At 51.2% G+C, this 24,827-nt stretch overlaps 1 protein-coding gene and 1 pseudogene across 4 annotated transcripts in view; one reads left to right on the top strand and one right to left on the bottom strand.

Moving 5' to 3' along the window:
* The first annotated feature begins 505 nt into the window (after window positions 1-505).
* TSPAN9 (tetraspanin 9) overlaps window positions 506-24,827 on the top strand; it is a 191,875-nt gene continuing 167,553 nt past the window's right edge. The window contains exons 1-2 of one of the 3 annotated variants that reach the window (XM_086402392.1): window positions 506-629; window positions 8,282-8,350. The gene's annotated coding sequence lies outside the window, so the exon portion shown is untranslated. Of the gene's footprint in view, window positions 630-8,280; window positions 8,351-24,827 lie in introns of those variants that run through there. The other 2 variants (XM_086402390.1, XM_086402391.1) reach the window with 2 other exon arrangements.
* On the bottom strand, window positions 21,156-22,847 carry LOC147372957 (transmembrane protein 220 pseudogene; annotated as a pseudogene). Its single transcript, XR_015164404.1, has one exon. The product of XR_015164404.1 is annotated as a transmembrane protein 220 pseudogene (transcript).

Here is a 24,827-nt window from a genome sequence, read left to right as displayed (position 1 = left end):
ATTCAGGCGGCGGGGAGGGAGGAAGTCTCCCGGAGGGCAGCCAAGCCTGGGCCAGGCCCGGGATGCCTGGCTCGGGGAGTCCGAGCCCGGCACTGTCCGGCTGGGTCCCTCCAGCTCCAACGCTGGGGATCTGGCCGGGGTTGCTGGAGGTCCCCGGCCCCAGACCCCGCCCTCAGCCTCGCGCACCCCTTCCCCAGCCGCCGCCCCACCCGCAGTGTCCGCTCCAGGTCCCCGCTTCCGTCCCTTCCCCCACCCTTTGCGCGGGGATCGGGCCCCCTCGGCCTTGTAGTTCTCCAGCCGGCCCCGCCTCGCCCCGCCCCCTTGTCCAGCCCCGCCCCTAGGCCGGCCCCGCCCCTCCCCGTGGCTTCGCCATTCCCGGGCAGGCCCCGCCCCGCTCCCGGCTTCGCCTCGCCCCGCGCCCTCGCCGTTCCAAGGCAGGCCCCGCCCCGCGCCCGCGCCCCGCCCCGCGCCCTCGCCATACCAGGGCAGGCCCCGCCTCACCCCCTCGGCAGGCCCCGCCCCGAGGCCTCGCAGTCCAGGGCAGGCCCCGCCCCCTGTTTCCGCTGGCGGCGGCAGTGGCTGCGGCGCGCGAGCCCGATCGAGCAGGACCCCACATTCCTGGGAGCTCGGTGAGTGCTGCCCGGGGCAGACAGGGCGGCGGGCCGCGGGCCGGGGGCTCAGGAACGAGCAGGGTTACAGGTCCGGGTTGGCGGGGGGCGGGCCGGCAAGCCCCCGACCCGGTCCGCGGAGGGGCGAGCGGCCCAGGGCGCCCCTGGAAGGGGTGTCGGGGGCGGTAGTGGGCCAGCTGAGGGCGGGGTGGGATCTGCTCCCTGTGAGGGGGCGGCAAGCCGCCTGAAGGGGACGACGTGTGCGGGGCCCGGTAACGGGGCGAGGAGGGGTCTTCACGGGGAAAGGCTCGGAAGAGGACCTTCCGGGAACGGGGTGCGGGAGTGGCCGGCGGAACCCTAGGCGGAGGGATGGGGGTCTGTAGGATGCAGCAGGAAGGCGGAGCTCCGGAGCTGTCAAGGGGTTCTGACTGTGGGACCCAGCGGGCCAGCGCGGGGAGGTCCCTTCAGCGCCCCCAGGGAGGGCCGGGAGCTCGGTCAGGGCTGGGTACCGCCTGCAGCCCCGAAACTCCCCGACCACCCCTTGGGCCACCGCTGGCAGGTCGGCAATCAGTGACAGGGCTTTGGCAGGCCCTGAGGTCTGGGATGTAGCCCATCTGTGCATCCAAGTTTGGGACTTTAAAAAACTTTCTGTGGTTATAAAGAAATTAAAAAGTCCAAACAAGAATCTGGCTCCTTACCAAGAGCAGTGTTTGTAGCCGTGTATTTCAGAGCTGGAGTCTTGGATCTCCTGTCTTTGGAAAAGATACTGTCCCTTCTCTCTTTCCCCAATGCTGCTAGTGTCTGGGGAGGTTTGAAGCATTAGGTTAGTATGGGGTCCCCCTGGGCTGGGTAGACCTTTCCTCCCCATACCCCAAACATGGATAAGACTGCAGAGAACCAAACTCTTTATGTGATGGTGCCCTTCTGACAGGCAGCTGTCCCCTTCCCTGGGGTGACTCAGGTATTTCCTCCTCCAGGAAGCTTTCCTGGACTAGTGGAGAATACTGAGGACTCAGGCTCTGATCCCTGCATATCAGCCAGCTTCCCTCTCTTTACTAAAAATAACCACAGAGAATGTTTTGTATGTATGTTCTGCTATAAAGATGTGCAATTTGTCATTGTAAGTAATGGGAAGGGGAGGAGACATATTATGGACAATTTCAAACAATGGCCTGGACAAATCATTTATATTTAGCTAAGGAATGCAGCCAGGGAGGCAGACCGTTCACTCTGGCTTCCTACCCTCTGCCGGATCCTGGCAGGGCCCATGCAACTGAGCTGTGGGTTGAAGGGGTGAGCGAGAGAGGAGGGTTGGGGTGGATAAACTTGAATGGTGATTCAGTTCTACAATCGCTTGTTGAAGACCTGCTGTGTGCAAGGCCAGGAACAGCTGAGAGTGAACCAGAATGGAGAGGGGATTTTTTTTGATCTGATTAAATCATATTTTATGGGCTTCCCTGGTGGCTCAGCGGTAAAGAATCTGCCTGCAATGCAGGAGACGTGGGTTCGATCCCTGGGTTGGGAGCATCTCCTGGCGAAGGAAATGGCAACCCACTCCAGTATTCCTGCCTGGAAAATCCCATGGACAGAGGGGTCCATGGGATTGCAAAGCATAGGACATGACTTAGTGACTAGACAACAGCAGCAAGTCATATTTTAATCTTTAAATTGATGAACACATTTTTATTTTTTTACATAATTTAAAAATTTTTTGAAATAAAATTTTTTATTTCTTTGATTGCTTTGGATCTTCGCTGCAGCACTCAGAGTCTTCGATCTTCATTGTGGCGTGCAGGCTCTTTAGCTGCATCATGGGAATCTAGTTCCCTGAGCAGGGATCGAACCTAGGCCTCCTGGAGTATGGAGTCCTAGCCGTTGGAGCACCAGAGAAGTCCCCAAGCATATGTCGTTTTAAATTGCCCCCTTATAGTTTAGGAAAATGAGGCTCAGAGAGAATAAATGACTTCCCTGAGGTCACCGAACTCATAAGTGGGAGAAGCAGAACTTGAACCCGTGGCTTCTGACCCCTTAGGCTGTGTTTTCTGCTCTGTCAGCTGCCTCTGTCACTCTTCACTGTTGAACCTAGAAGACCTGGGCTCCTACCTTCGTCCCAACATCGCCTAATTGTGCAACCCTGGGCAAGTTACCGCCCCTCTCCAGGCCTCTCTTTGTGTTTGGAATTTGGTCATGCCCCAGAGCTTCTGGCAGTTCCCTGACCAGGAATCGAACCTGTGCCCCTTGCATTGGACGCTCAAAGTCCTAACCACTGGATCTCCAGGGAAGTCCCCAGTCCTCTGTTTTGGATGATTATGGGTTAAAATGTGTTTAGGGTCTCTTCCATCCTTGGGTATCTAACAGTGTAAGATGCTATCAGCAGCCAGTCAGTGAGTTAATGTGTTCTTTGTTTATTTTCTATTTTTAATTGTGGTAAAAGAAATGCATAAAAACGACCATCATAACCATTTTTAAATGTACAGTTCAGTTGCAGGAAGTATATTCACATGGTCCTGCAACAGATCTCCAGAATTTTTTTGCTGCAAAACTGAAACTGTACACCCATTAAACTGTAGCCCATCCCCTCAGCCCCTGGCTACCTCCACCCTACTCAGTGTGGTTTATTAGGCTCCTACTATGTCCTTAATAAATGTTGCCCTTGAGGAATGAATAAGGCAAGTAGGTAGCTGGCTAGAGTGCCAGTCCTCATCCCTGTGAATATAACTTCAGCACCGGCCAGCCGCTCAGTTGTGTTCGACTCTTTGTGACCCCGTGGACCATAGCCTGCCAGGCTCCTCTGTCCGTGGGATTTTCCAGGCAAGAATGCTGGAGTGGGTTGCAGTGTCCTCCTCCACGGGATCTTCCCCACCCAGGTATTGAACCTGTGTCTCCTGAGTCTCCTGCATTGGCAGGCAGATTCTTTACCGTTGAGCCACCTGGGAAGCCCCAGCACCAGCCGATCTGTTCAGTAAATGAGTGAGCAGGTGAGGCCTGGGCAAGTGCCTTCACCTCTTTGAGCTTTCCCTTGCTGCTTACAAAAGGAGGATAACAATACCAGCTCTCAGGGCTGTTGGAAGGCGCAGTGAGAGCGTGTATGTGAAGCATGTAGCTTAGGGCCTCAGACACAGCAGGTGTGCAGTTAAGTGGTGCCTGTTATTTATAACCTAGCTGAGGAGCTAGACTCACAGAGGAGGAGAGGACTTCTTCTACTGTCAAGGCCCAGGCCTGCTGTGGTGGGCACCCCACGGACTAAGAGGGTGTGGATCTAATCCAGGTGCCTTAGCTGGCACTGCATATCCTTCCTGGGCTTCCCAGATGGCTCCGTGGGTAAAGAACCCGCTCGCTAATGCAAGAGACATGGGTTCGATCCCTGGGTCGGGAAGATCCTGGAGGAGGGCATGGCTCCAGTATCCTTGCCTGGAAAATCCCATGGACAGAGGAGATTGGTGGGTTACAGTCCAAACAGTTGCAAAGACTTGGACATGACTGAAACGACAGAGCACGCACACACACATCCTTCCTTCCCAACCTGCCCTGCCTGTCCAGCTTCATCTTCCACTGTCTTCCCCCAGGGATCCCTGGTGACAGCCAGACTCATCTCCCAGCATGCCTGGCTCATTCCTTCTTTGTCTCTTAGTCAGACTGTTCCACCTTCCTGAACTGTGCCTCCCCTTTCCTTCCTTCCACTCTTTAGGATCCTACTCATGTCTGAGCTCCTTCACAGAGCCATCCCCAAAGAACCTTTTGGCATTTTATGTCTTCATCTCTCCTGGCTTTGCCACACTGCTTGGGGGTGATTCTTTAATGTGTGTCTTAGTACAAGAGTCTGTGCTGGGACTTCCTTGGTGGTCCAGTGGATAAGACTCTGCACTCCCAATGCAGGGGCCTGGGTCTGACCCCTGGTCGTGGAACTAAGATCCCACATACTGCAAGTAAGAGTTCGTATACAGCAACTAAGTCCACGCACCGCATTGAGAACCTGCATTGCAACAGAGACCCTGTGCAGCCAAAATAAATAATAAATAAAGCTTTCTTAATGTTAAAAAAGAGTTTGTGCTGATCTACATCTGATGATACAAAACAATAGAATGGGAAAGACTAGAGATCTCTTCAAAAAATTAGAGATACCAAGGGAATATTTCATGCAAAGATGGGCACTGCATATAAGGACAGAAAAAAAAAGGGCAGAAATGGTATGGATCTAACAGAAGCAGAAGAGATTAAGACGAGATGGTAAGAATACACAGAAGAACTATACAAAAAAGATCTTAATGACCCAGATAACTGTGATGTTGTGATCACTCCACCTAGAGCCAGACATCCTGGAGTGTGAAGTCAAGTGGGCCTTAGGAAGCATCACTATGAATAAAGCTAGTGGAGGTGATGGAATTCCAGCTGAGCTATTTCAAATCCTAAAAGATGATGCTGTGAAAGTGCTGCACCCAATATGCCAGCAAATTTGGAAAACTCAGCAGTGGCCACAGGACTGGAAAAGGTCAGTTTTCATTCCAATCCCAAAGAAAGGCAATGCCAAAGAATGCTCAAACTACCACACAATTGGACTCATGTCACATGCTAGCAAAGTAATGCTCAAAATTCTCCAAGCTAGGCTTCAATAGTATGTGAACCGAGAACTTCCAGATGTTTAAGCTGGATTTAGAAAAGGCAGAGGAACCAGAGATCAAATTGCCAACATCCCTTGGGTCATAAAAAAGGCAAGGGAATTCCAGAAAAACATCTACTTCTTCTTCATTGACTATGCCAAAGCCTTTGACTGTGTGACTCACAACAAACTGTGGAAAATTCTTAGATGGGAATACCAGACCACCTTTACCTGCCTTCTGAGAAATCTGTATGCACATCAGGAAGCAACAGTTAGAACTGGGCATGGAACAACAGACTGTTTCCAAATTGAGAAAGGAGTATGTTAAGGCTGTATATTGTCACCCTGCTTATATATAACTTATATGCAGAATACATCACATTAAATGCCGAGCTGGATGAAGCACAAGCTATAATCAAGATTGCTGGGAGAAATATCAGTAACCTCAGATATGCAGATGACACCACCCTTATGGCAGAAAGCGAAGAGGAACTAAAGAGTCTTTTGATGAAAGTGAAAGAAGAGAGTGAAAAATCTGGCTTAACACTCAACATTCAGAAAACGAAGATCATGGCATCTGGTCCCATCACTTCATGGCAAATAGATAGGGAAACAACAGAAACAGTGACAGACTTTATTTTCTTGGGCTCCAAAATCACTTGTAATGGTGACTGCAGCCATGAAATTAAAAGATGCTCGCTCCTTGGAAGAACAGCTAGGACAAACCTAGACAGCATATTAAAAAGCAGAGACATTACTTTGCCAACAAAGGTCCCGATAGTCAAAGCTATGCTTTTTCCAGTAGTCATGCATGGATGTGAGAGTTGAACATGATTAGATGCTATCTAATCATCTAATCCTCTGTCACCATCCTCTCCTTTTTCCTTCAGTCTTTTCCAACATCATGGTCTTTTCCAATGATTTGGCTCTTCATATCACGTGGCCAAAATATTGAGCTTCAGCTTTAGCATCAGTTGAACCATAAAGAAGGCTGAGCGCCAAAGAATTGATGCTTTCAAACTGTGGTGTTGGAGAAGACTCTTGAGAGTCCCCTAGACTGCGAAGAGATCCAACTAATCAATCCTAAAGGAAATCAGTCCTGAATATTCATTGAAAGGACTGATGCTGAAGCTGAAGCTCCAATACTTTGGCCACCTGATGCGAAGAACTGGCTCATTAGAAAAGATCCTGATGCTGGGAAAGACTGAAGGCAGGAGAGGGGGATGACAGAGGATGAAATGGTTGGATGGCATCACTGACTTGATGGACATGAGTTTGAGCAAGCTCTGAATTGGTGGTGGACAGGGAAGCCTGGTGTGCTGCGGTTCGTGGGGTTGCAAAGAGTCTGACATGACTGAGCGAATGGACTGAACTGATACAAAAATGAAAATGGTAAAGGTCCTTGTCTTCATGCATTAAAGGGTTAAGAAAGATCTTCTGAAAAATGACAGTTCAAAATATGAGGTGAACAGCCTATGAGAGTAGAATATGGATTCAAATGGGGTGGAGTTGATCACCCTGATTCTAGAGGAATCATGTACCAGGCGGTGTTTGACGTGAGCACTGAAGGACCGCTTTCGTTTCGACAGAAAGAAGGAAGGGTGAGCCTGAGGAACAGCGCTGAGAAAGTGCTGGGGCTTTGAACAGCTCAGTCGGGCCAATGAATAGATTGTGTTGGGGGAACCGTGTACCTTCTAGAATCCCAAGTTTGCATCTGCAGCACCATTTGTGCATGAGCCTGGCTTTCTCCGGAGTCATGTTTCCGCGAAGGGCCAAATGTTTCCTGTATATATCTTCGCATCCCAAATTAACCACACTTTCAACTTCTGCAGCGGTTTAATCTCTCACCTGATGGCCATTTTCCACCAAGTTTTTATCGCTCCTCGAAAGTAACTTTGGGGCTTTCACTGGTGGCTCAGTGGTGTAGAAGTTACCTGCCCGTGCCAGAGACGTGGGTTCAATCCCTGGTCTGGAAAGATCCCACATGCCTCGGAGCAAGTAAGCCTGTGCAGCACGACTTTGTATTCTAGGACTTTAGTGCCTGAGAACCACGACTGAAACCCGTGTGCCCTCGAGCCCGTGCTCCACAAGAGAAGCCACAGCAATGAGAAGCCCATTCACCGCAGTGAGAGTAGCCCCTGCTCCCTGCAACTAGAGAAGAGCCCGCACAGCAACAAAGACCCGGCACAGCCAGAAATAAATAAATAAATACATAAAATTACATGAAAAACGTAGCTTTGGATGTGGCAGAGATGGCTGCAACAAAGTGGCCTCAGAGGGTCTGTCTCCTGTCTCAGTCAAGTTACACACTTTCAGATATTCGAAACTTTGTCTCACTGTGAGTGGTCAGAATTCCAAACATTAAATCCTTGGATGCCAAGGGTCTACCCCAGGGATGGCAAATACCTGGCACAGATACTCTTACTGTTAGAAGGGCCCCTAGCAGACATCACTAAGCCATCTTGGATGGCTTTCCTGCTGAGTCTTTAGCACCCACCGCCCGCTGAGTGCTTTCCAGATGGTGCTAGTGGTAGAAAATCTGCCTGCCAGTTCAGGTAGACGGAAGAGATGCAGGTTTGATCCCTGGGTCGGGAAGATCCCCTGGAGGAGGGCATGGTAATCCACTCCAGTATTCCTGCCTGGAAAATTCCATGGACAGAGGAGCCTGGCAGGCTACAATCCAAGGGGTCGCAGAGAGCCGGACACGACTGAAGCGGCTTAGCACGCACCAGCTGAGTGGACTGACACAGCAGCCAAAACCCAGTTGCCCTTCTGGCCTTCTCCAGCTGTTGAATGAATGAGGTTTTGTTTTTTTTTCTTTAAATATTTTATTTGGCTGCGCCTGGGAGGCTCTTAGTTGCGGCTTGTGGGATCTAGTTCCCTGACCAGGGATTGAACCTGCGTCCCCTGCATTGGGAGCGCAGAGTCTTAGCCACTGGACCACCAGGGAAGTCCTAATGAATGGGTTCTTGATGGGGGAGACTGCAGACCAAAGAATGGCCGTTGCTGGACAGATTTCACCCTGGAGTGCCTTCATAGCAGATAATGACCTAGTGTTTTGTGTGTTTTCCTGCAGAAATATCCTGGGATCGTCTCTGATCTGTCAGCCGTCAAGGTGTTCGCAGGAAATTCAAGGAAAAAACAGGTCAGTGCCGGTCTGGGTTCACTGTGTGGTGGGGCCTCTGAAGGTTTGAGTGTTATAAACTGTTTAAAGCCAGAGTCTCTCTTGCTCTTTCACTGTGGGGTGGGGACTGAGGATGGCCTGGGATGTTGACATTTTCTAGCTGTCTCTCTGCCCCCCAGCTCTTGACTTTGAATTGATAAGCCCCTTAAATTGGGCTTTGGGGGCCAGGGGAGATAGTCCCTCCTCCTCGCTGTTTCTGAATGGTGGCTGGCAATATTCTTAATTTCTTTCTTGACCACCCTGATGGTAGGGAGGAAGCCTGGGGGGATACAGGAGAGGCCTGTAACTTCCTGCTTCCTGTCTCCTCCCGGCAGTGGGCTTGGGAGCCAGGGTGGAGGACCTCCCGCCAGCCGGCCAGAAAGGAATCTCTGGGAATCTGGCCAGTCCCACCTGTGTCTGTTCCTTTATACTGGGCCCTGCAGGAAAGCCTCTAGCCCTCTGGGTGGGCACCCTCTGCCAGGATGCTCGCCGGGGGTCCTCATCTCTGCTCCTGCAGGCTCCAGGTGGATATTGCTGGTACCTTCTTTCTTCTCAGCACCCGTGTGTTGAGGCCCCTGCGGAGCTGGAGGTGGGCAGCAGCCTACCCAGGCTTCCGCTGTGGATGGTGCTGATTCAGTTTCCAGCGCTGCTGCCTACAGACCTGGGTCTTCTAATGTTTTACCTGATGTGTGTTTTATCCTGTAGCTTCCTCCTGCTGGGTGGTTTGTGAATGTCTTACCTTGCAGAACCTGGCTTCGAGGTGGAGGGGGTGGTGTGGTGATAAGGGTGGTGGCTGGGAAATTTTCTTGTCAAGAGTCCCTTCTTTGTTAATCCCAGCACAGCTATTTGGAGCCCCAGGAGCAGCCTTGGGCCTCTTACTGGCCTGTTTTGCTTTTCACATGATACTCAGGTGCCAGTATTCATATTTGTCATCGTCATCATCTGCCACAGTGTCAGTATGTCCACAACTAATTTAGGTTTCCTTGGTGCCTTAGACGGTAGAGAATCTGCATCTGATGTAGAAGATCTGGGTTCGATCCCAGGGTCAGAAAGATCCCCTGGAGAAGGAAATGGCAACCCATTCCAGTATTCTTGCCTGGAAAATCCCATGGACAGAGGAGCCTGGCTACAGTCCATGGGGTCGCAAAGAGTCCGACACGGCTGAGTGACTAACACACACACAGACACACCTAATTTAATATGAATGCAGTATTGAATCTTAATTTTACTCTCATTTAGTTTTCACGAGGGTCCTGTGGGGTAGCTAGCATTTCCCATTTTGCAATGGCAGCCGTTGAAGTGGAGCGCAGGCCAGAGACTTGCCTAAGACCACATCTTTAGTGCTGGGGGTGGGGTCAGCAGCTCAACACACCTGCCGCCCCTGCCTTCCCAGCTGACCTTCGGCCCCTCCTATCAGGCCAGGGAATCTGCTCGCGTCCCTCCTTGAGTCTGCAGTCTGCTGCAGCCAGGATGTAGGCTCTCATTCTAAGTCTCCCTTGGGGCCTGGCAGGGGACAGGGGGTGTGCTTCCAGTCTGCCGCCCTGGGATTTGGGGCACCGCCTACAGGACGACTGGCTGGCAGCCGGCATGAGGCCAGGCCGATGGAAGCCAGTCTGCTGAAAATCCGGTGGCGGGGATGGAGGGACTTGTGGACAAGTGGGTGAGGGTCATTGCCGGTCCTGCCTTGTCCTGCCCCATCACAGAGATCCCACGGGGCCTGCCCGGAGGGGCCCTGCCAGGCCCAGCATGCTGGGAGGAGCTTTGAGGGAGGAGCCGGACAGCTGAGCATCACTTGCCGTCTAGCCAGATGGCTGTCCTTCTGTGGGTCTGTGCTGAAGGCAGAGTGGGGGTGGTTTGAGTAAAGGGCCTTCTGGACAGGAAGTTTATCCCCTCCTGAGGCTTTCTCAGGCTTTGATTTAGCTAGGTCTTCTCCTGCGGTTGAAAGCCTCTGGAGTGGTGACCAGCTCTGGGTGGATGGTCGTTTACTTCTGCCTGGTTAGGTGACCTGGGGCAGGCCCGTCTCCTCCCCTCCATTGCTCAGATGCCTTCTGTCTCTGGCCTTGAGGTGGATGGAGGATGGAAGGACGAGGTTAATGAGTGAACCAGAGCTCTGAGTCCAGATGGAAGCCGGTCTGGGGGCCGAGGATGTCCACAGAGACGGCTGCCCAGCTGGTTAGCTAGCGGCTTGACTTCTGTCCTGCGCTGACGCCTCTTGCAGCCACTCTCATTTCACCTGCTTCCTGCCCCAACCTGATGAGTTCAGGAGTGAGAGGCCCCATCTCTGGGCTCCAGCCCAGCACATGAATAGTCTGAGCGTCAATTAGAGCCCCTGGCTTCCCAGGTGGCTCATATGTAAAGAATCTGCCTGCGACAAAAGAGACGTGGGTTTGATCCCTGGGTCAGGAAGATCCCCTGGAGGAGGAAATGGCAACCTGTTAAAGCATTCTTGCCTGGAGAATCCCATGGATAGAGGAGCCTGGTGGGCTACAGTCTATGGGGTTGCAAAGAGTAGGACACGACTGAGCGACTAACATCTTCTTAGAGCCCCAGTCTGGTGGAATGAGAACATCTGCCAGGTGGAGGCCGGCTTCCCCCTGCCCTCCTCTCAAACCAGATCCGCAGCCCAAACTCAGCGGCACTGGCGGGGCTCTCGAAGAGGCAGCCAGGAGCTGCGAGTCTGCGGGCTCACCTATCACCACGTGCGCTTCGCTCCCCGATCAGCAGCCACGTGTAGATGAGGGTTTTTTTTTTTTTTTTAATAATTTTTACTTATTGGCTGTGCTGGGTCTTCGTTGCTGCGTGAGGGCTTTTCTCTAATTGTGGAAAGAGGGAGAGCTACTCTCTAGTTGCGACGCACAGGCTTTTCATTGTGGTGGTTTTTCTTGTTGCAGAGCATGGGCTCTAGGCACGTGGGCTTCAGCAGTTGCAGATCCCGGATTTCTAGAGCATAGGCTCAATCGTTGTGGTACATGGACTTAGTTGGGCTTCCCAGTGGTAAAGAACCTGCCTGCCAGTGCAGAAGACGTGGGAGACTCAGGTTCCATCCCTGGGTCGGGAAGATCCCCTGGAGGAGGGCATGCCAGCCCACTCTAGTATTCTTGCCTGGAGAGTCCCTGGACAGAGGAGCCTGGTGGGCCCCAGTTCATGGGGTCGCAGAGTCAGACACAACTGAAGCAACTTAGCACTCACACGTGAACTTAGTTGCTCCGAGGCATGTGGGATCTTCCCAGACCAGGGATTGAACCAGTGTCTCCTGCGTTGGCAGGAGGATTCTTTACTGCTTAGTCACTAGGGAAGTCCTAGAGATGAGTTTTGAGTGTCTGGCTTAATACTATCTGTGTGTTTGAGTTTCCCACCCCCTCCCCACTCCCCTTCCAGGACATGGACATTTATTGCACTTTGAATACTTGCTTGCTGAGAGTCTTGTAATCATCTCTACACCCAGTGTCAGCATTTGTAAAAATATCTGACCTGTGCTGCAAGCAGGAAAGGATAGGGGTGGAGAGCCGCCCAGGGGGTCTGAAGAGTCAGGCATCTCAGCCGGTCCCTGGAACCCCCCCACTTGTTGGGGAGGCCTGGCTGTCACTGCAGGAAGACTGAGGGTCCCTCAGCCCCCAGGTAGGATCTTGATGTGCTTCTGGCCTTGGCCTTGGCAGCGCAGGGCCACTGCTAACTGTCATAGCATCTTTGTGCAGATTCAGAAAATGCACTGACTCAATGGACATGAATTTGAGCAGACTCCAGAAGACAGTGAAGGACAGGGAAGGCTGGTGTGCTGTAGACCATGGGGTCGCAAAGAGTCAGACATGACTTGTGACTGGAAAACAACAGGTGAGAAAGAAAATAAATTAGAGTGAGTAAACGTTGTAAACCTGAACAATGTCCCACTCCTCCCGGGCCAGCCTTCTGGAGCCCTGGCGGGCAGTGGCCCGTCCCAGCAGAGCTTGTGCTCCCTGCAACCCCGGGAGGAGAGGGGGTTGGGTTCAGAGCTGGGGAGAGGGCCTGGGGTGGGAACGGGCCTCTGAGAGCAGTGGACAGGGGAGGGGTGTGATCTCAGGGGGTGCTAAGAGCAAGGGTAGAACCGGGTGTGGCTGTGCGTGTGTGTCAGTGAGTATGTGTCAGTGAGTGTGTGTCTGTATGTGTATGTGCGAGTATATGTTTATGTGTAAGTATATGTGTGTGTGTGCACGAGTGTGTGTTTGTCTGTGTGTATATGTGTGTGTGTCTATATGCGTGTGTGAGTGTGTATACGTGTGTGTGAGTATGTATGTGTATATGTATGTGTGTGAGTGTGTATACGTGTGTGTGAGTATGTATGTGTATATATATGTGTATGTGAGTGTGTATACGTGTGTGTGTCTATGTGAGTATGAAAATGTGCACAAGTGTGTGTATGTATGTATGTGTGTGTGTCTTTGAGTATGCATGTGTGTATACGTGTGTGTGAGTATGTATGTGTATATGTGAGTATATGTGTGTGTATGTATGTGTGTGTGACTGTGTATACATGTGTGTGTATGTGTGTGTATATGTATGTGTGTGTGTGAGTATGCGTGTGTGCCAGTATATATGTGTGTATCTGTGAGTATGCATGTGTGTATATGTGTGTGTCTGTGAGTATATGTGTGTGTGTCTGTGAGTATGCCTGTGTGTGTATACGTGTGTGTATGTACGTGTATATGTGAGTATGTGTGTGTGAGTGTGTATACGTGTGTGTGTATGTGTGTGTATATGTGAGTATGTGTGTGTATGAGTATGCGTGTGTGTGAGTATATATGTGTGTATCTGTGAGTATGCATGTGTGTATATGTGTGTGTCTGTGAGTATATGTGTGTGTGTATGTGTAAGTGAATATGTGTGTGCACAAGTGTGTGTGTGTATGTGTGTGTGTCTGTGAGTATATGTGTGTGTATGTGTGTGCGAGTGTGTGTGTGTGTATGTGTGTGTGTCTGTGAGTATGCATGTGTGCATGTGTGAGTATGTGTATGTATATGAGTATATCTGTGTGTGTATATGTGTGTCTGTGAGTATACCTGTGTGTGTGTGTGAGTGTGTGTGAGTGTGTGTGTGTGTGCGAGTATGTGTGTGTTTGTCTCAGCATGTTTGCACGCGTGGGTTTGTCTAGAAGGACGTTCTCCTGCATTGTTCTCTTAGCTGAGAGGCCCACCTGAGCCCTTTCACCAGGTCAGCATATACTTGTGATGCGAATGCCTCCCTCCCTTTAGAGTGTGAAGCAAACACAGTCCCTGGCTCCCGGCCCCAGCATGGAGGCTGAGGTTTTGGGTCAGTGCTCTCCAACAAGCCCCGGGGGCATGAGTCCTGCCCTGACAAGTTCCCCCACCCCCCTCTGCCACGGTTGGAAGGGCTCAGAGGAGCGGGGTGCCAGGCGGGTCAGAGTAGGAGCTGTGAACATGTAGAATGACATGTTTTGTTTCGGGGAAAGTGAGGTGGAGCTCGAAGCTTGCCATTTCTGCTTGTCTCATCCTGGGAGATTCTAAACAACTTTGTTTGAATACTGGACATGCTGACTGCAGAGTCCTGAATCAGGAAGAGCCCTTGGGTCCCCCAGGAAGGCGATCAGGTTTGAAGCCAGAGTTGGGCTCTGGATGTAGCACCTGGGACCCGAGGGTGGGGGGAGCTCTTGGAGCACCCCCGGGGTGTGAGTCACTCCACACTTGCAGCTATTACAGAGGGGCTCCTGCTGGCTTGCTGCTGGGCTGGGGCACCAGCACGGGGTCACCACCCACCATCCAGGCTGGGGCAGCGGAGAGGGAAGCGGGGTGGATTCTCTGCCTGCCCCTGCTGTAGACCCAGAAGCTGGGAATGGTGGTGGCCAGCTGGCCTGGGTCCATGGATGTCTCCTACGAGGGGCAGTCAGTCCCTGCAGTGTACGGAGCATAATACAGGACACTGTCTTATCGAGGGCAGGGTTGGGTGGGCTGTTCTCTGAGGACCTCCAGAGGAGCCCAGGGAAGATGTGGCTTGGCCTTAAGAGACCAGGATGGCAAGCTGGGAGGTTGGGTCAAGACGGTCATGGCCCAGTGATTGGGCTGGAAGCGGGAGGAACAAGCTGGCCATGGGGGGCGAGCCTTCACTCAGGGGCACCTGGAATGCCCCCCAGAGAAGGCTGATCTTGGCAGACTAGCAGTGGACAGCTGGTGTTGGCCCCCGAACAGCAGAGTGTGGAGAACGAAAATGGATTTTTAGGAAAATAGGCTTGTTGCAGAATTCAAGGTGAATTTTTTAAAAGTACCTTTTTGTTATTGTTGTTGCACAAAAATAATACAAACTCCTTATAACCTTCAAATGATACAGATGTTGTGGAAAGGGAAAGTCTCTATAATCCTACCCTTCTGAGGCAATCACTATTAATACTTTGGCTTATGTTCTTTCCAGGTATTTTAATGATAGACTAGCATCCAGCTGTCTACCTACTATCTTAATTTCCATAAATAGCATCGCATTATACTGACTGGAAGGGCTTCCCTGATGGCTCAGATGGTGAAGAATCTGCCTGCAATGTGGGAGACCAGGTTTGATCCCTGGATCGGGGAGATCCGCTGGAGAAGGGAATGGCAACCCACGCTAGTATTCTTGCCTGGAGTATTCCTGGAGTATTGCCTGGACAGAGGAGTCTGGCAGGCTACAGTCTATGGGGTCCCAAAAGGTCAGACATGACTGAGTGACAAGCACGATATACTAAATGGAAACTTCTTTTGCTGTCTTTCTGAACTGATCCTCAAGCACCAGGCACGGCTCAGCTGGGCTTGGCACCTGAGCTTGTGGATTAGGATGAGGTCAGTTGGGGGCTCTGCAGGGCCTGGGTGGTCCGGTGGCAGTCAGCTGGGAGCTCTGGAGGGTGGCCTGGGTGGTCCAGGAGCCCCTCTGGCACATGTTGGGCTGGTACTGGCTCGAGGCTTGGCCTGTCTTCCCCTACGTGATTTCTCATTTTCAAGGGACCTGGCCTTTTAAGTGAAAACGGAATCTTGAAGACCTCTTGAGATGAAAGTTCTGAGGTCTCACGATGTAATATCCACCCTCTGCTTGGTCAGAGCAAGTCACTAGACCCGCTGGAACCTTAGGGCTGGGGCAGAGACACCCCTCTTTTTTTTTTTAATTTAATTTTATTTTTAAACTTTACATAATTGTATTAGTTTTGCCAAATATCAAAATGAATCCGCTACAGGTATACATGTGTTCCCCATCCTGAACCCTCCTCCCTCCTCCCTCCCCATACCATCCCTCTGGGTCGTCCCAGTGCACTAGCCCCAAGCGTCGTGCATCGAACCTGGTCTGGCATCTCGTTTCATACATGATATTTTACATGTTTCAATGCCATTCTCCCAAATCTTCCCACCCTCTCCCTCTCCCACAGAGTCCATAAGACTGTTCTATACATCAGTGTCTTCTTTTGCTGTCTCGTACACAGGGTTATTGTTACCATCTTTCTAAATTCCATATATATGCGTTAGTATACTGTATTGGTGTTTTTCCTTCTGGCTTACTTCACTCTGTATAATAGGCTCCAGTTTCATCCACCTCATTAGAACTGATTCAAATGTTTTCTTTTTAATGGCTGAGTAATACTCCATTGTGTATATGTACCATAGCTTTCTTATCCATTCATCTGCTGATGGACATCTAGGTTGCTTCCATGTCCTGGCTATTATAAACAGTGCTGTGATGAACATTGGGGTACACGGAGACACCCCTCTTGATGGGAGGGCTGGCAGAGTCATGTCAAGAGCAGGTGTGTTGAGCAGTGGGAGGGCGGGGGTGTGCAGTCCCTGCACGGGCCCAGGAGGAAAGACTGGGATGCTGGGGGCTCAACCTCATAGACGTCTGGAGGACAGTCCAGGCTCTGCCCCTTCTCAGCCCCCTCCGCCCACGTGGGTCACCCAGGGAGACTGGCAAGGCAGGAGGCTTGACCCTCCTGCTGGCTTAGTGGTACATTCTGTGTGTGTGAGGTGGGGGAGCGTATCTGGCAGGAGGTGAGGGTGAGCTAGAGTGAGGGCTTTGTAACGGACAGCTCTCTGGCTGAGAAGTAGGGCGGGAGCCTGCCTGTCCTCCGGAAGCTGCTGGCCCCTTGGCTACTTGGTACCAGCTGCTGATTCTCATGGCATCTCTGGAGAATGTGTGTCAGTGAGTGAAGCAGGGGTCCTAATGAAAGCCAGTTGGTCACTCCAGACTCAGGCCTCTGCTGGCCACTCATTCATTCATTCGCCCAGCAAACGGGACACCCCCCGGTGGTCCAGACTTTCTCTCCCCGTCCCCTCCCACATTCAGAGGTGGAGCGAGAAGACCCTCCTGCTCGATCCGACTTTGCTTCCCAGACAACTCAACAGTGGACCTCACATTCTGACTTCCCCTGATGTTTCTGTTTGTATAGCTGTCTTATCACCTGCCACTTGTGGTATCTCTTCCTTCGTGTGAAATGTCTGAAATGGCTGGGAGGCAGAAGGAAATGGGGTGGGCGGGGGAGAGCCAGCTGGGGGCGGGGCGGGGGGGTCCTTGAGGAATGCCTCTCCCAGGTCTGAGGGTGCTGCTGTGGAGCCGCTAGAGAAGAAGTCCTCCCAGGGCTCTCATTCATCCTGCTTCCCTCTCCCTGGGGCCCCCGCCTGGCCTTGATGAAGTGCACTTTCTTGCACACCGTGTTCTTTTCTCCTGTCATCTGCCTGGTGCTTTGTGCATTCATCAACCGAGAACAAAGGCCGAGAGGGCTTTCACGTTTGAAAACCCCTTGGTGTTTTATTTTCTCCCTGCTCCCTCCCAGCATCTCTCGGAAAAGAACCGTCTTGTGGCTGAAAGGTTTGCTGTTTGTGAAACCGTCCAGGCCGCACGGCTCGGCCTTGTGGCCCTTCTCTCCCCTTCCTAGGCTGTCCCGGTGGGGAAGGGACCCAGCTCAGAGACAGGACAGGGCTCGGTGGGGACTGGGGGCAGGACGGAGCAGGCCACTGCAGCCGCCCTGATGCTTTCCCGGGTGCCGGGCCGCCGGCGTCCTGCTCCCGTTGCCGGCTTCATGATATCTGATCAGCTCTCGGGCTTAATGTGTCCCGGTGCTTAGAGTTAAGAACGTGCAGAGCTGACGCTGCAGACCTTGGAGAAATCTGGCCTCACAAGTGAGACAAGGAACCTCAGCCGCTCCTTTTGGCCGAGGAGCTGGAAAAACTAAATGGAGGTTCTCAGCCTGCGCCAGCCGAGAGTCTGCCACTTCCAGGCGGACGGTAGGTAAACTCTCCCTCTGGGGAGACCCAGGAGGCCCGTCTCTGATCCCTAACTTCTCTGCCCATGCCTCCCCCCAGAGTTCTGGTTCTCTGTGGCTGGGAGGATGGATTCACATGTCAGCAGCGTCAGGAGCCATCGGCAGGTGAGCCCTGGCCAACTTTGAGTCTGTGAGGGTCCCCGTCATCTTTTGGCCCTGGTGCTCTGTGTGATCAGAGGATGTCAGGTGATGTGAGGTTAGGTGAGTCTCTGACCTGTTCTGGGCTACCAGAGGCCTCTGTTTCATCAAGTTCTCCCATTTCCCCCTGAGGCTTGGCCCTGCAGCATCCATGGCACCAGGTCTGGGCTCTGAAGGCCGAGTGAGAAGGGATGGGATCGCTTGTAGAGGGGGCCAGAGCTCTATCTACAGGGCTTGGAGGAGAAGCCCGCCTCACCGGCTGAAGCCTCAGGCGTGGTAGTTGGACCTAGTTTGGAATAAAACTGATGCTATGTCTGTTTCATCATTTGCTTTCATCCCTGTTCATCCAAATGACGCTCGGTTGGTGGTGCTGTGCCTGTGATAGAGGTGGGGGGACCTGACCCTCTCTTTGTGGGGCAGGGTGAGGGAAGGCACTGGGCTGGGGGGCGGTGAGCCCCACCCTGACTGTGGGGCACAGGTAGGGGTAGACCGCAATTCCTTAGACTGTGGGGGCTTTTCTCCTTTGGACCCCCACCAAAAATGGCTACATTTTCAATTTTCCAAAAATTAAATTTTCCTTGCCTCAAAATAAATTTTCATTGCCAAAAAATCCTCACAGGCATTCACTGGAGGGATGGTGCAGCTTTAAACAAACACCTAAGAGACAGTATCTGTCTTAGGACAGTGGTTAAGTCAAGTATCGTTGACATTTCTGACTTGTGTCAGGAGCTAAACCATTCATGGATGCCACATCTTAAACCCCGTGGTGCAGTCTCCACCCACGCTGGTGTTTCTGAGACCCTGCGTCCCTTTCCCCACTTCTGGACTCTGAGCAGCATTCACGTGGCCAGAGGACTCAAACTGAAGACTTGTGCAGCCTCCAGTCTCTGCCCGGCTGGGGCATTTCCGTCAACTCACCTCAACCTCTGTCTCTTTATTTCTGCTGAAAGGCAGAGGCCTGGATTTTCCCCTCCACTGATGCTCTGCCTGTTTTCTCATCACTCAGCACTCAGTACACACTCAAATCTCTTTTGAGTGAATGAATACTTACTTCGAGATATGAAAAGAAACATGTCCTTCATCCAGTCCATTTCCCCAGACACTTGGAGCACTCGCTTGATTTAAAACCATTCATCTTCATGGTGGGCTTCCCTGGTGGCTCAGACAGTAAAGAGTCTGCCTGCAATGCAGGAGACCCCGGGTTCGATCCCTGGGTTGGGAAGATCCCCTGGAGAAGGAGATGGCAACCTACTCCAGTATTCTTGCCTGGAGAATCCTGTGGACAGAGGAGCCTGGAGGGCTACAGTCCGTGGGGTCTCAAAGGATCAGACACGACTGAGCAGTTAACACATCTTCACAGTCTCAAGGCTGGGAGCTGTCTCTGGGGAGGGCGAAGGACTCAACCCAGGAGCTTCTTATTAACGTGTCCACATCTGGGAGGGAGACTGATGGTGACCTCTCCCGAGGAGGCGGACAGGAAATTGTGGGTAAGAGGAGGACACTGCCTGGAAGTTTCCCGAGGCTGACTCCCCCAGGAGCTCCCCGCTAGCAGAGTGGAGAGGGCTGGAACCAGCCTGGCCAGACCCCGACCCTGGACTCTGTCTCTCTTACCACTCCCCTCACCTGCTCCCACCTTCCTCAGCTCCCCCTGGGAGCGCCTCAGAGTTCCCAGCACCTGTGTGTGGTGACCCCACAGTGTTGTAGGAAAACATGCACCCAAAATGGCCAAATCCCGGAGGACTTGGGAGAGGCACGTGTGCGGTTATTTTGGGTTTGGTGGGCCGGGCTCGAATCTCTCTGGCATTCCCGGCCGCTGGCCTCTCTCAGAATTGACCAGAATGGAAGGATGGTAGAAATTGAGGCTCCAGGAATAGCGCAGGAATTTGCTCATTCTTAACCCCTTAACGAGGTGCCGCCCTGCCCGGAGCCCACAGGGTGCTGGAATGGGGAGTGGGGAGGAGGTAGAGCTCAGGCAGTTTCCTCTTTTTCATCCGGGGAGGAGCGGGAGGCAGCTCAGGGCTGACTCGAGGCCAATCTGATAAGGAGCAGCATTTAGAGGCCAGAGGAGTGTCCCTCCCCACGCTGGCCCATCCCTGCTTCTTGAGGGGGTTGCCTGGTAAACTCCCAGCGGCTGGGTCGGTACCTCCCTCTCTCCGGATCTCTGCTCTTTCTGTTTCTGGATCTCTTGGGCCTCGGCAGGCTCGGGGCAGCTCTGGCCTTGGGTCTTGGGGAGCCTCGTCTCTCTCTCCCTCCCCCAGAGTCAGGCTCAGGGACCCTTTTGTTCAGTGCACTTGAAGGGGGCAGGAACCAAGCACCCACCCTGTGGCAGGTCAGGAGCCCAGGGGCGCCAGGCACCTGCCTTTGCCCCGGAGGAGCTGGGCTGGTTGTGCAGAGACCTTGTAGACCGGCACAGACTCAGCACCATCCGCAGCCCTGGAGGGGCAGTGAGGATCGTAGCAGGCGAGCGGGTCAGGGGAAAGAGCAGCCCCAGAGGACCCCTCCCTGGTCCTGGGTCAGCCACGTCACTTCTCTGGACCTTCCTGTTCTTCAGTGTAAAGTGAGGAGTCTGTGATCCCCAAGCCCTTTCTGGGCTTGAGAGTTTCCCTGATTCCAGGGGTCTCGGGGAGGAAGACCCTTCTTAGATGGGTGGGATATTTTTGTTGCCTCCCCTCTGTGTTCCAAACGGGCTCCCAGGGTGGACCTTTCAGCTGGATCATCCCCATGGGCTCGGATGTCACCGCTGGGTCTCTAGCCTCTCTCCTGTCTTCCTGCACGGGAATCTGGGAAGTCTGACTTTAGGTTCAAGAGCTTGGTTGTCCTCGTACAGGAGGAGGTGGTCACCCCTTGGGCTACAAGATGAGGTCCGAGCCTCTGAGTGAGGCTCAGAGTCTGCAGGGACCTGGAGCAGTGTCCAGCCTCCCTGCTGCCCACCTGAGGCCACTCTGTCCGGTTTGTCTTGGATGCCCTCCACGCAGGCTCTCACTTCTCGGTGTCCTTGGCGTGGTCTGCCTGGCTCAGAGCGCCCCTCTCATCCTGCATTGTTTTTTCTCTTATGAGCATTGTTTTAGCACATTTGAAAGCTTGGTCAGCCATTATATCTTCAAGTATTTTTCTCTTTTTTTCACCATACCACGTGGCTTGTGGGATATTAATTCCCTGACCAGGGACGGCACCCAGGCACCCAGGTGAAAGCGTAGAGTCCTAACTACTGGACTGCCAGGGAATTCCCTCTTTTTTTTTTTTAATTTTCATAATATAATTCTGTTTATGCCAATACATCTAATGTTATTTCAACATGTAGTATAAAAATATTTTACATTTTTTTTATACTAAGTTTCAAATGTAGTGTGTGTTTTATGCTTATAATCCATCCATTTGGACAATAACTTTTCATTGGAAAAACTTGGTCTGTATTTAGGTACAAAATTTACAGTTGAAGAAGTGGATTCACATATTTCAGTTGTTCCAAACAAGCTTAAACCAAGTGTTCCAAATACATGTATCAGTTTCCTCATAATTGATGTTTGTAAATTAAAACAAAAAATTAAAACTTCTTCAGTAAGTACATTTCAAGTGCTCAATACACCATGTGGGTTGTGGTCGCCAGATGGTGCAGCTCTGAAATGATGTCTCCAGAGCTACTTTTGACATTCGTTAAAGATATGTGTATAGATTTTGGTCTTACTTTTCAGTTACATGGTAATTAATATTCCCGATCTGCTTCTTTTTGGTCCCAAGTTCCTTTCTTTTCTTTCTTTCCAAGACATAGTTGTCCACTTTGTTCACCCAAAGTCCTCATTTAATTCACGGCACCTCATTTAATTCATGGTGCCAGTCCAGTCTAACGATGTTAGTTCAAGGGCAGAGGCCTCTCCTAAACTCCTATCTATTATTATCCAAACCCTGCTTCCCTCTGTTACCCTGTGCAGAGGACTTTATGCCTGGAATGCTCTCATATTATCTACTTTAATCTTCACAATTATATAAATAAGTAGGCGGGCTGGTATTTACAGATAAAGAATTATCCAAAAGATAATTTCAATTATCTTTGGAATTCTTTAATTCCAAAGAATTAAAGTAGATTTATATATTTGTCCAAGTCACATGGATAGTGATGAAGCAGAGTTGGAATTCATCTTTCTTAACTTTCCTACTATATTATGATAAACAGAATGTCAGACCCTTTTCTTACTAGTCCCATCCAGTCCTGTGTCGTAGGCAAGTATACAAAGTTCTTAGGATTAAAAAAAAAAAAAAATTCATCTCTAGTAGTAACTCAACTGAAATTCCTAGGAAGTCAGCTTGTTAAAACCATGTTTATAAAAAATCAAGAAGTCTCATTTTAGAAACAAGATTCTTCATTTAAATCACCGTCTTGCAATGAGTTGGCCAGGGGGAGCACATCTCCTTCTGTGTATATATATAGACGTAGGAGATAAACGGGAGAAGAGCGACTGTGGTAGCATTGGCCAGCTGAACTGTTCCACCACCTGGAGCCTTTGAAGAGCTGTGGCACAGGCCCAGCCATGCTGTGATGATCACGGGACCAAACAGCTTCCTGCCTTCCTCCTCATGCAAGAGGTTCTGTTTCTTATGAAGCAAGAGGTTGTATGCCAAGCTGATAGCCCACAGGACACAAAGGAATATGTGTATTGCAGACACACTCTTCCAAATAAAGTTACCTGTGACAAGAGGGTTAAGTCCAACACGCAGGGTCAGAGTGGCAGGAATCGTATACACAACCACCCACAGTTCTGCATCCGGATCGTTCACCTGCACAAAGACCGCCAGCGCGAAGAAGGTGCCCACGAGCCCGGCGCAGGTGGGCCATAGGCCCCGCGCCCCGAGCCCCGCCCCGGCGTCATGGTCGGGCGGACGGGCCGGGGGAATTCCCTCTTCACCTATTTGTCTGTTCCCTCTTCTCTGTTTCTGGAACTTTAATTGCATGTATATTTAGATTGATGTCCTGTAGGTTGTTGATGCGCTGTTGACTTTTTTTTTTTTCTGTCATTTTTTCTTTCTGTGCTTCATCTTGTCATTACGTCTTCAAGACTTTTCCTTGGGCAGTGTCTAATCTGATGTTAATAACTCCCCTTCCGTGTATCTTTCATTTCAGATACTGGGTTTTTCATTTCTAGAAGTTCCATCTGAGTCTTCTTTATATCTTTCATGTCTCTTCTCATTATCCTTGTGTTTTCCTCTAGTTTCTTGTGCTCACGGAACATACAGTAGCTGTTTTTCCATCCTTGTCTACTGGTTTCATCATCTCTGTCATTTTTGGGTCTGTACTCTTGACTGCTTTTTCTCCTGCTTCTTTGAGTGCCTGGTAGCTTTTGATTGAATGTTAGACGTTGTGAATTGAATCTTGCTGGATTTTGTTCTATCTCTTCAAATCCTATTGGAGTTTGTTCTGGCATGCCTTTAAAGGGCTCTGTGCTTGTTGTTGAGTTGCTCAGTTGTATCCGACTCTTTGCCACCCACGGACTATATCCCTCCAGGCTCCTCTGTCCATGGGATTTCCCAGGCAAGAATACTGGAGCGGGTTGTCAGTTCCTCCTCCAGTGAATCTTGCTTGTAAGCTTTGTTAGGGTGGACCCACCTTCAGCCTAGGGCTCTCTCAGTTTCGCAACTGAGGCATCGCCCTCTGAGGACACGCCAGCACCTGGTGTGTCGTGAGCTCTCTGCTCTCGCTGGTGGGAGTGCAGCTCTGCAGGGTGGCTGGCTCCCCGCTTTCTGTCAGTTCTGTCCCCTGGCTTGTGCTGTTTTACCCTACACTTGTGTGGGTCAGGCGGGGAATCCAGGGGACTCTTCTCTAGAGCACCCTATCCGTGCAGTGCCCTTCTCTCCAATGAAAGCAAACGTGTCAGTCACTCAGTCGTGTCTGACTCCATGCTATGAACTGTAGCCTGCCAGGCTCCTCTGTCCATGGAATTCTCCAGGCGAGAATACTGGAGTGGGTAGCCATTTTCTTCTCCAGGGGATCTTCCCAACCTGGGGTTCAAACCTGGGTCTCTTGTATTGCAGGCAGAGTCTTTACCGTCTGAGCTACCGGGGAAGCTCTTCTCTCCAATGTTCTGCCCTAAGAATTCTGTCTCCATGAATACCAATTTCCATCTCCTCAACTTGAAGGGACTACTGGACTCCATGTGGATCCCTCACCCTGAGCTGTTACGTGGATGCTGCCTCCAGGCAGTAAGCTGGGCATCACAGAACTCTTTCTTTTGTTTCCTTCTTTCAGAGATCACAGTCCAGAGTTACCTGTTGTCCAGCGTCTGAAGCCCATGTTTCATGCCTTCTGCCAGCTTTCTAGTTGTTCAAGGGGCAAGGGTGAAGCCAGCCTTCACTGTGGCTACAACCCGAATCTGGCATCATGGGAAACTCCCCTCGGGCTAGTCATCTCTCCTACAAGAAAGACCCCATAAGCACCATGTTTTTTCCCCCATGTTGTACGTGGTTTTATTTCTTATTGCTCTACATAGGCCGTCTCCCTGAGCAAAAGATGATATGGTATTTTTCTTAGTATCCCTTTTACCTAGTCCAGTGCTGGGCATATAGGAGGCAGCTCATATTTTAGATTTTTTGGCTTTTTCTAATATGTATTTTTATTTATTTATTTGGCTGCTCTGGGTCTTAGTTTCGGTGCGTATCGGGATCTATTCCCTGCCCAGAGATGGAACCCCAGGCCCCCTGAATTGGGAGTACAGAATCTTAGCTGCTGGACCACCAGGGGAGTCCCTCATGTTTGCTGATCCAATGAATAAAAGAGATGAATGGAAGGGACTATCAGCTAATTGTGCTGTTACAGGTTGCTAGGAAGAACGATGCTGCCCTGGGTATGAAGTTTTAGATTCTCTCCTTGCTCTGTGGCATTTATACCACGTCTGCATCTGGGTTTTGTTAATTCTGGTTGGGATACTGACAAGTCTGAATGCGTCCAGAGGAGGATGACTAAAATGGTGGGAACTACACCCCATGGGAATTGGATGAGGATTTGGGAATGCTTGTTTGTCTGGGGATTATTTTTATGGAGTGTGACCGGGAGGCCTGGCGTGCTGCGAT

This window comes from Bos grunniens, chromosome 5, assembly GCF_055505025.1.
Source record: "Bos grunniens cultivar Pamir isolate PY7600 chromosome 5, Bosgru_T2T1.0, whole genome shotgun sequence".
Taxonomy (NCBI): domain Eukaryota; kingdom Metazoa; phylum Chordata; class Mammalia; order Artiodactyla; family Bovidae; genus Bos; species Bos grunniens.
Note: the sequence above shows the minus strand (reverse complement) of the source record. Positions and strands in the feature narration are given on the sequence as shown.